Source organism: Hibiscus syriacus, unplaced genomic scaffold (assembly GCF_006381635.1).
Source record: "Hibiscus syriacus cultivar Baekdansim isolate YM2019G1 unplaced genomic scaffold, ASM638163v2 tig00112215_pilon, whole genome shotgun sequence".
Lineage (NCBI taxonomy): Eukaryota > Viridiplantae > Streptophyta > Magnoliopsida > Malvales > Malvaceae > Hibiscus > Hibiscus syriacus.
Window position 1 is genome coordinate 2,579,147 of NW_024063268.1, and position 12,585 is coordinate 2,591,731.

A 12,585-nucleotide genomic window follows, 5' to 3' on the forward strand; every position below is an offset into this window, starting at 1 on the left:
CAGTTAACAGTGAAAATTAACGATGTTTATGGCATGTTCACTTATAGTGATAACGTTTGTAACGTTAGACACATTAATCATTAAAAAAAATCAAGTACCCATTCTTGAAAAGCATTATAATTTGAAAACTTATTTTACAATTAAGCGTAATTAATATAATGCATATCTTACCTATTTGTCTATTAAAAAAAATCATATTGTACTTTCTTCAAATCTCATTCAGAAAATGTGTCTTCGTTGCTTATTAAATTCTTTAAAAATTTTAAAATTTTATATTATTCGATTAACTATAATCTTTTAACACTTCACCAAAATTAAACCTATTATCTGACAAATATGTACGTGCGATTTTGTTCCTTGGAAGACACCATAAATCCGGGATTGTCTCAAGAAAGGCAGGTTAATATACGGTTAATATAAGGCATTACCGGATACATTAAAATGTATTTAATAAATTCGATTTAGCGGTACCTATTATGTTGACAACTAATAATGTTTTAGGTAGAAAATATGAAAAACTATTAAAAAATTTGGTAACCGGTAAACTTTGGTTATCGGTAAGTATCTATCCTTTTTATAAAAGTGTCCATACTTTTAACATATCAAGTAAATTTTACCGGTTTTGTCATAATGAATCTGGTTTTGTCATATTTTTACCTGTTATATTGTAAAGTATCTATCCTTTTTATAAAAGTGTCCATACTTATTTCAATGTGAAAATATATTTATTATTATCTTTGGTTAATATTGTTAAATTTAAATTCTAAATAATATTTTATAAAATATCAAAACAATAAAATAATTTTTTGTGTAAATGAAATTATTAAATTAATATTGTAGGTGGAAAACATGAAACACTATTAAAAAAAATTGAAACATAAATTACATAACTTTTAAAAAAGTATATATCATTTTTATAAAAGTGTTCATACTTATAAAAGTAGGTCTAAGTCATGAAGAAATATTAAAAAATTGTGCTACCGGTTCGTGTCGATCCAAATTAAAAATGTGTCGATCCAAAACGATATAACATGTAAAACTATGACAGAACCGGTATAGAAATGATAAAACCGGTAAAGCGCTACCGGATACATTTAAAGTGTCGGTACTTTAATATAAGGATCGACACTTCGTGACTTTAAAAGAGAAGCAGTTTTAAATCCTATAAAGTGTCGATACTTTTAAAAAATGTATCGATCCAAAACGATATACCAGGTAAAAATATGATAAAACCGGTAACAAAATGATAAAACCGGTAAAACGTTACCGGATATATTGAAATTGTCGACACTTTATATAAGGATCGACACTTTGTGAATTTAAAAGAGAATCAGTTTTAGCGCCTATAATGTGTCGATACTTTAAAAAAATATATCGATCCAAAACGATATAACAGGTAAAAATATGATAAAACCGGTATCAAAATGATAAAACCGGTATAATGATACCGGATATATTGAAAGTGTCGATACTTTCGTAAGTACGTGTAATAAATTATCGACACTTTCAAAGAAATAGGTAATTATCCTTTCGAAAGTATCGACACCTGACATAAAAGTATCGACACTTTTGTATTTGTATCGATTAAATATAAATAACATATCCGATGAAAATATAAGCTAAATATCCTCTGAAAATAGATAGAACGGACGAGTTTTTGAAATCGAAGCGTAATTGTTGCTGCATTTCAGAAGGCGTTTCTAAAGCGAAGTTTGTTTGTTTGTTGCTGCAGTCGAATCGAAAAGTATGTTGTCGAAACCCTAATTTTTTATTATTACAGTAATCGCGATAGGGTTTTTATTTGTTGTTTGGGGTTTTGGAGTAAAGAAGCATTTGGAACCGATTGCAGGTAGAAAGTGATATTCAAGGAAAAATATAAATGTCGATACTTTTATTAAATATTATAGGTAGAAAATGATATTATAGGTTGTATAAATGTGCCAATACATTTTGGTGTGGCCATTCAAATTCTTTTTGAAGAAAACCGTTTTACCACAAGAGTAGTTATCTATATTTGTATATTGAATAAAGTGTATGTAACAAAATAATTTGATTTGCGTAAACTGATATATGAAGGAAAAATGGAGTCAATGGGTTGGAAAATTGTTGGTGGAGCAGATGACTTTGAAATTGAGGCCGAGACTCGAAAGCAACCAAAGGGTGGATATATGTACTTCTAGTAAGTATCAATGTCTTTTTGTTATTATTGTTGAAATGGTAATTGGATTAAAGTATCGATAAACTTTAAATTAATTACAAATTTTAAATGTTGACAGTATGGCCGAATGCAAAAGGATGAAGGAAGATGGCACACAGAGCGGTTCGATATGTAAAATGAAATTGACATTGAGTAGTATTTAGTGTTAATGTATTGATTAAGAAACGTTTATGTTTTATATTAGGTGAAAAAAGATGTGAGGTCCAAATGAAATTCAATGAGTGATGCTGAAAAGGAACCTTACATCACACAGTCAAGGAATGATAGTAAAGAATACAAAGAACGGAGGAAAGCACATGAAAATAAGGTATTCATTAAACTTGTAAATACGTTGATACAAAATATATATAAGAACTATAACATTATATATTGTTAAAAAATGTAGGAAGTGCCGACAAGATGCAGCATTAAAAGGGTGAATTTATTAATTAAACACCTTAAGGAGAATGGTCAGTTGAATGTGCTGGGAGAAATAGGTTTTGGATCGTTGGTAGGAGTAAGGGATCGACCTATTCGGAGGGAATTGTGTCGATCCTTGATGGCGCAATTTGATGTCAGTCAATGTATTGCTAAATATGGTGATTTTTCATTTCCTCTCGGGATCCCATGTGCTGCAGCCGTATTGGGGGTAGAAAATGAAGGCAAAAGTGTTGTAGAAGTCTGTAAGAGTAAGGACTGGAAAGCACTTGCCTCCAAATATGGTTTGAAGCATAAGGTGACATATGCTGAAATTGAAGAGGAAATAAAAAAATGGATCTTACGTTGGGGATGAGCTGAAGGCCAGAGTTCTATTATACCTTGTCAGTATCTTTCTTTGTCCAACGGGTAATATGTCAACGAACAAAGAACATATGAAGCTCATTTGTGATGAAGGCTTGAAGGGTGAATTCAATTGGGCTGAATATATCCATTCGAGATTGATTGAATCAATAATCACCTTTAAAAAGGGCAGCCAGAGATACCTCAAAGGGTGCATAGCAATCTTAGAGGTAAATGAGTTGAATAATTTTTTTGTGTTTTTATATAAAAATATAAATTTTATTATAAATGCAGGTTGCACTGTTCGATTTTTGGTCGGGTTGTGAGGCAGTACCGGCTTATGAAAGAACCGGAGTGGCACGCATCCGTGCATGGGGGAAGGAAGAGGTGGTTAGAGTGATGGTGAAGTTGAAGTTGGATAGAGCGAAGAAGCAAGAAAGGGTAATAAATGTAATTAAATAATATTAAGAATATAATCAATGTCTTAATATTGTAATTTAATTTTGAAGGTTATTGGCAAGGATGTAGAGGAGGCAGTGGAGGCAGTGGAGGCAGAGGAGAAGAAAGGAGGGATGGTTGTATTGGGGGATGACGGTGAGGGAAAACAGAGTAACTTCGACATTTTGATGTCTGAATTGGCTGATATCAAAAAAATCCAATTTGAAATCATGCAAAGACAATCAAGAGTCGAAGAGAAACTTGATAGAGTCGAAGAGAAACTTGAGAGAGTCGAAGATACACTTGAGAGGCATAAGGGGGGTAGTGGAAGGAAAAATAGATGGAGTGGTGAAAGAAGTAGAGGTGTTGAGGGGTGAAGTGGTGAAAGAAGTTGGGGTGTTAAGGGGTGATATTAAGATGGTGACGGGTGAAAAATTTGAGGGAGTGGTGAAGGAGGTTGTGGAATTGAGGAGTGAACTTACGGGGGTGAAGGGGTGGTTGATAAATACTTGGATGAAGGAGATCAATTGAAGGGTGAAATAAAAGAGATGAAGAGCTATGTAGAAAAAAAATACGATGAACTGAAAAAATATGAAGAAGAAAAGAGGGAGGAGGAAGAAGAAGAGATGGAAGAAATGAGGAGGAAGGAAGTCGATGTCATTTATACACCGGAGAGTGTTATAGCAGCAGATTTGGATTCGGAATGTCCTGCACCCCAGAAGAAGAAGCAGACGGTAAGTTGAATAAAAGAAAACTTAATTTGATTTTTATTATGTTGTTGTGACAAAAATTTGTATGCAAAATTGTAGGTTGAAAAAGCGGATATTCCAAGCGGAATTGATGACATCGAAGCTGCAATTTGTGATTATTTATGGAATAGCGAGTTAGAATCGGAGTAAGTGAAATATATTGCTTTGTGAGTTATATTTAAATATTTCATGACAACATATTAATCCTAATGATTCATACAGGTATTCTGTAATATCAATGGGAAATCAATTCGCTAGTGTATACGACGTTACAACGTTGAAGCCTACGGAATGAGTTGGCGGTGTGGTAAGTAGAAAGTAGAAAATGTTAAAACTTATTTAATATGTTCTGATTGTGTAATTAATTTTGTTAGGTTATTGATTTGCTCGCCTGGACAGTATGCTACGATTCTCAGAAGTCACTCCGGAGGATTGGCTACCTTCCATACCACTTAGCGGAGAGTTAAATTAATAAATGGAGATAAGTAGTGTTATAGACGGTAAATTAATAATGTTTGTTGCGTAATTGCAGCAGCAGGCGTTGGATGCCAACAGCAAAGAAAGTGTTGAGGGTATTGCTAGCTTCTAGGGTCCCATACTGAATAACTATGTGAAATTCACCGACTGTGAGAAGGTAAGACACCATACCAATTGCAAATGATGTTTTCGGATATAGAATGTTGAATTTTGTCAAATTGGGTGTGAAATTTGTTGCAGATCATGATCACAATAAACTACCATAATTCACATTGGTATCTATTGGTGTTGGATATGGTAGATCGTGTTGTAACAATATATGATAGTATGTTTACAACTGAAGCAGCTAGACAGAGAGTGAAGGATGCTAAGAGATTGGTATGTATGTATGTATGAAAGGACATTATGTAAATTATAATGCATAATTTTTTTGGATCATAACTTCTTCTATTTTAATGCAGATTAAAATATTAGATTCTTATAATAAGAAACGCATTTGGGTTGAATCCTGTGGATCTCTAGGAAAGTATCCCTTGAAAAATTTCAAATTTGTGGAGCATAAGAAGAATAAGCAATTGAATGGGTATGAGATGTTATCACAAATAGAAAGCTTAATTTATGCAGTATTCATCATAATTGACATGTGTGGTTTTCAAATTTTATAACAGACATGATTGCGGCATGTATGTGATGATGTGGATGGAATCGATCGGTTCTACAGGGGCAACTGGTGATTTTGTAAGTGGATAGAAAAATTTGTTTGTGGTAACATTGTTAAAAGTCGTAGATTGAATGTTGTAGTTGACAATACTTAACGTTCTGACAATTTGAATATAGGTTGTTGGAGACTGGGATCGATCGCGAATATTAAACGATCTCGTAAGCCACAATCAAAATGAACGAAGACAGGAGATAACAAAAGCTGCCATATTACATAAGAATAACAAAAGGATGCAATGATGTAAATGTAGGGTTAATTTTGTATAAGATTTATAATTTTGTATACGATTTATATTTTTGTATGTGAATATAATTATGAATGAGATGAGAAAAGTTAGCAGTATGTTGTTGTACATGTTTCTTATACACATTAAGGGTCATGTTGATACTTTGAAGTAAAAGGCAAATTTACAATATGGCCAACAGGGTGCAACAATAAAGTGTCGAACCATATATAAAAAGTGTCGATCCCAAAAACATCGAAACCCAAAAGTATAATGTAATATGTAATTTTCCAATCTAACCGGTACAAGTATACCGGTTTTATGAGAGAATATGTCTAAATAATGTGTCGACACTTTTTTAGTTTGTGTCGATATTTTTTGTCCAGAATGAATGGAAAACAGGGTGCAACCATAAAGTGTCGATCCATATATAAAAGTGTCGATCCCAAAAACATCGAAACCCAAAAGTATAATGTAATATGTAATTTTCCAATCTAACCGGTACAAGTATACCGGTTTTATGAGAGAATATGTCTAAATAATGTGTCGACACGTTTTTAGTTTGTGTCGATATTTTTTGTCCAGAATGAATGGAAAACAGGGTGCAACCATAAAGTGTCGATCCATATATAAAAAGTTTCGATCCCAAAAACATCGAAACCCAAATGTATAATGTAATATGTAATTTTTCAATCTAACCGGTACAAGTATACCGGTTTTATGAGAGAATATGTCTAAATAATGTGTCGACACTTTTTAGTTTGTGTCGATATTTTTTGTCCAGAATGAATGGAAAACAGGGTGCAACCATAAAGTGTCGATCCATATATAAAAAGTATCGATCCCAAAAACATCGAAACCCAAAAGTATAATGTAATATGTAATTTTTCAATCTAACCGGTACAAGTATACCGGTTTTATGAGAGAATATGTCTAAATAATGTGTCGACACTTTTTTAGTTTGTGTCGATAGTTTTTGTCCAGAATGAATGGAAAACAGGGTGCAACCATAAAGTGTCGATCCATATATAAAAAGTGTCGATCCCAAAAACATCGAAACCCAAAAGTATAATGTAATATGTAATTTTTCAATCTAACCGGTACAAGTATACCGGTTTTATGAGAGAATATGTCTAAATAATGTGTCGACACTTTTTTAGTTTGTGTCGATAGTTTTTGTCCAGAATGAATGGAAAACAGGGTGCAACCATAAAGTGTCGATCCATATATAAAAAGTGTCGATCCCAAAAACATCGAAACCCAAAAGTATAATGTAATATGTAATTTTTCAATCTAACCGGTACAAGTATACCGGTTTTATGAGAGAATATGTCTAAATAATGTGTCGACACTTTTTTAGTTTGTGTCGATATTTTTTGTCCAGAATGAATGGAAAACAGGGTGCAACCATAAAGTGTCGATCCATATATAAAAAGTGTCGATCCCAAAAACATCGAAACCCAAAAGTATAATGTAATATGTAATTTTTCAATCTAACCGGTACAAGTATACCGGTTTTATGAGAGAATATGTCTAAATAATGTGTCGACACTTTTTTAGTTTGTGTCGATATTTTTGTCCAGAATGAATGGAAAACAGGGTGTAACCATAAAGTGTCGATCCATATATAAAAAGTGTCGATCCCAAAAACATCGAAACCCAAAAGTATAATGTAATATGTAATTTTTCAATCTAACCGGTACAAGTATACCGGTTTTATGAGAGCATATGTCTAAATAATGTGTCGACACTTTTTAGTTTGTGTCAATAGTTTTTGTCCAGAATGAATGGAAAACATGGTGCAACCATAAAGTGTCGATCCATATATAAAAAGTGTCGATCCCAAAAACATTGAAACCCAAAAGTATAATGTAATATGTAATTTTTCAATCTAACCGGTACAAGTATACCGGTTTTATGAGAGAATATGTCTAAATAATGTGTCGACACTTTTTAGTTTGTGTCGATATTTTTTGTCCAGAATGAATGGAAAACAGGGTGCAACCATAAAGTGTCGATCCATATATAAAAAGTGTCGATCCCAAAAACATCGAAACCCAAAAGCATAATGTAATATGTAATTTTTCAATCTAACCGGTACAAGTATACCGGTTTTATGAGAGAATATGTCTAAATAATGTGTCGACACTTTTTTAGTTTGTGTCGATATTTTTTGTCCAGAATGAATGGAAAACAGGGTGCAACCATAAAGTGTCGATCCATATATAAAAAGTGTCGATCCCAAAAACACCGAAACCCAAAAGTATAATGTAATATGTAATTTTTCAATCTAACCGGTACAAGTATACCGGTTTTATGAGAGCATATGTCTAAATAATGTGTCGACACTTTTTTAGTTTGTGTCGATATTAATTTAAATATCAAGTGTTTTTCCACTGTTTACTATATATAGTACTCTTAATCGAGAAACCCTAAACATAAAGGCAAGCAGGCAGAAGATAACTCTTCCTCTTTCTTCTAGCGTTATCATAAGTGACGATCAGATATTCAGGTAAATTTATCGATATTTTATGGGTTTGATTGATTTCTATATTGGAGTTTTTTTCCTGAATGTGTTTGTGTTCCATTGTAATAGGATCTAACCAAAATGGCTCCAAAACGTCAGCGTTAGAAGCGCGGTCTTTCTCAAAGCTCTTCTCAACCCAGTTCTTCTCAACCACAACCTCCTTCTGTAACAAACGATTCTTCTGAGGAAATCAGGTCCTTCCAAACTCTTAACTTTAGATCCGATATGGAGAAACAAAGATGGCAGACGAGTTTTAAAGTAAGGAAGATTCGTCCCGAACGTGTCATTGACCTGGGTTTCTTGTTTGATGATAAATATGCATTTAGTTTTAAATCCACATTTACATCTTGGGGTTGGCTTGAATTCCTTGTTGTAGAACCAAGATATTATCCCAACCTAGTTAGAGTCTTCTACAACAATGCTTCCTACAGCACGAGCCTAATAAGACTAATATAATATGAATTAATACACATGTCATGGGGAAGGATATATATATATCTCCAGAAACTATTGCGGAGGGTTTAGGTGTAGCGAATACAGGGGATTCAGATGAAAATGGTGTAGATTGGTCTACAATTAAACGGGTTGCTAGAAATAGCCCAATTCACCTCGATGTAGAGTCGAGAGTGTTTCACAAAATGCTCACATGGTATATCCGGCCTAGTGGGGGAAAACATTCAACGCTTCGAGACAGCGATTATTGGTGGATAGCAAAGTATAAATCCAAAACGGCTCCAAACATTGCAAAACTCATATTTAATACAATTGTATATATGGTCACAAAGGGAGCAACAATTTCAACTACACTACCATATGGATGTGTCATCACCCATCTGTTGAAGAAGAAGGAAGTTGATTTTTCGCATGACGCCCCTGTTCGATTAACCCGCAAGATTGACATGGTATTTATTAAAAAAACGGGATATGATTTTGTTGAAAAGCTCGGTTGGAAGCGTGTCAAGGAGGTCGGATTAGATCAAGAGAGGGAGGAAATGGACCCCGTTGGCCATGAAGAAGAGCAACCAAGTGGAGACGCAATGATGGAAGAAGCTCCAGTTGCAGAGGATGTCACAATTAAGACCGTGATGGAATACATGGTCAATTTTCGAGAGCATATTGATTCCCTTGTGAGTGGAATGCGATCCGATATTTCATCATTGCAACATGAAGTCTCCATGTTGCGTAACGAATTACATCAATGACATCAAACGAGTTAGGTAATTCATTATCTATGTTTCTTAACATTTACACGTTCTGAACTGTATTTTATTTTCTTTTAACAGATGTGGACAACCAAGCGGTCAATGAAGATGAAGCTAACGATGAAGATGACGATGATGATGACGATTAAGCTGACGATGAAGATGATGACGATGATGATGATGATGATCCAAACAAGTATATCGTGTCTGCAACGCCGCCTTCAAGAAAACTTTTAATTTTTGATCTCAATGGTGTCCTTGCCTACATCCCGAGACTGCCTGCAGGTTTTAATTCTATTCTTTGGTATCATTATTTTAACATATAAGCGTAGAACTTTAATCTCATTTTCTTCATGTTGTAGATGTTATCCTCAGAAGAGTATTATTTGAATTTATGCAATTTTGTGTCGACAATTTTGTTGTTGCCCTTTGGTCTTCAAAGATGAGGTTAGAACATGTTTGAAGCAATTGAATTACTGTAGTCAAAATCGTTAATATACATTTGAATGTTAACATTCAAACTTGATTACAATCTCAGGCATAACGTCGACCGTGTACTTGAGAAACTACCTGTATTTTCTGAGCATTTTCTATTCGTGTGGGTAAGATGAATGTCATTACAGTTTGCTGACTTTTCGTTGTCTATGATTCCTACATATTTATGTTCGACTGTTTCTGAACAGGATCAAAAAAAATGCAAAACATACGATTCTGTTACCTACTGTAAAGATCTCAATGACGTTTGGAACGTGTGTCCAGATTTTAACGAGCTAAATACACTTTTGGTCGATGATTCAGCGGAAAAAATGATTTATAATCCGGTAAGTTGCATTTATGCAATATGTTTTTCCAGTTGAACAGGTGTTCAGACATTGATTATTTTAACAACTTATGTGTTTATATAGAAATACAATTACATATGTCCACATACCTTTGACGATGCTTCCCATTCGAACGACAATGCTCTAGGTATGACACAAATTTATTCATGCTTATGCGAATTTAGTTTATTGTTAGTAAAATTGCACCTCATTAGTTTGATAATTGACATTATTTATGTATGTCCTCAGAAAAAGGCGGAAACATACGAGAGTATTTAGAAAATTTGTTGAAGGCCTCTAATGTTCCGGACTTCGTTAGAAATAACCCTTTTTCATCGGATTAATTTTGTTTGTCGGTACATTATTTGAACATTCTTGTGTATTTATATTTTGGTGTGATTATATTGTGTGTATATTTTCATTAATTATTCCATATTTGCTTCTATGTGTACATATACATTTGAGGATTATTGAAATATCAATACTAATGTATTTTAAATCTGCTTGCAAATGTATCGAAACACATGACTATAGCATTGTTTTCGATGATATCCACAACAAAGTTTTCACAATTTTTAATATTGTGTCTGTACTTGATGTCCAGAATGGAGGAAAAATGTGTCTGTACTTTTTTTAAAGTTATGTAATTTATGTTTCAATTTTTTTTAACATATATATTACATATTTATTATTATCTTTGGTTAATATTGTTAAATTTAAATTCTAAATATTATGGACACTTTCAATATAATAGGTAAAAATATGATGTAATAGGTAGCGCTTATATAATGTAATAGGTTATCTTTTGAGTGAGTTTTAAGATATTAATTTAATAATTTCATTTGCACAAAAAATTATTTGATTGTTTTGATATTTTATAAAATAATATTTAGAATTTAAATTTAACAATATTAACCAAAGATAATAATAAATATGTAATATATATGTTAAAAAAATTGAAACATAAATTACATAACTTTAAAAAAAGTATCGATCATTTTAATAAAAAGTATGGACACTTTCAACATATTATAATAAAATAGGTAAATTTGCAATGCTATCGGTATAAATATACCGGTTTTATGAGCGAATAGGTCTACAACCTATATCGACACTTTTTAATATTGTGTCGGTACTTTATATCCAGATTGGAAGAAAAATGTGTCGATACATTGTCAAAACGTGTCGACAGTTACACATCGGAACCCAGAATTATAATGTAATAGATAATTTTGTAATATAATCGGTATAAATATACCGGTTTTATGAGCGAATAGGTCTACAACCTATATCGACACTTTCTAATATTGTGTCGGTACTTAATGTCCAGATTGGAAGAAAAATGTATCTATACCATTTAAAAAAGTGTCGACATTTTCACATCGGAACCCAGATTTATAATGTAATAGATAATTTTGTAATATAACCGGTATAAATATACCAATTTTATGAGCGAATAGGTCTACAACCTATATCGACACTTTCTAATATTGTGTCGGTACTTTATGTCCAGATTGGAAGAAAAATGTGTCGATACCATTGAAAAAAGTGTCGGTAATTTTAAGTAACGCGGTTTTTCTTCCTTCATTCAAAATATTTATATGTACATACAATAGGAGTCATGTTGATACTTACGATATATGGAGATCGTTGTCATTCCATTCCGTCTTTGAAAAAATCAGTTGATGTAGGCTATGTGCTTGTACTCAAACTGAGCTTGACTTGAGGACATGTTAGTTTGTTATGTCCCTCACCGTTGCAGTACCCACATCGCCTAATTTTCTTCTCGACCTTGTTCTTCGGCACTTCTTTTCGCTTGCGTTGTTTTCGTTAAGGGTCACGAACATTGTTTACTACAATGCTCTGGTCGACTGAATGATTCAAACCAAACGAGTTTTCTAATTCTTCTATTAGTTTTTTCATCTCATCTCTTGCGGTTTTGAAAGACTCGTCTGTCTTTGATGCAATGTAGCATAACCTACTTGACGTTGAACGTAGAGCAGCGAACCTTGCCATTTGCATCACTTCTGGAGACACATTCAAATCAACATAGCTGGGTGCAGAAGCCTTCGCATCATTAGTCCACCTACTTTGAATCAAAGTCCCGGGCAAATATGTGTAGTCCAATTGCTTCAAAATGTGAAGTTAATGGTGACACGGAAGTCCAACGGTCTCGAATTTTTTGCAGGAGCAAATTAGAGTTTTCTTACGAGAATCAAAACTAATTTCAAATTTCCTATTTTTTTCTACGTACTTTGACAAAATATAATGTTGACATTCATCTGATAAGGACTTAATCTCTGCCTCAATCCGGTACAATGTCTCCCGTGTAAGTTCATCTTGGAACACACGAAAAGATTCGCGGGTAAAAATCGCAGCGGCATAGCTTTCAAGGTCGACCATTTTTGTGATCTGGAAGGGCTTCGTATGGGAACTTAAGTAATCCGCTT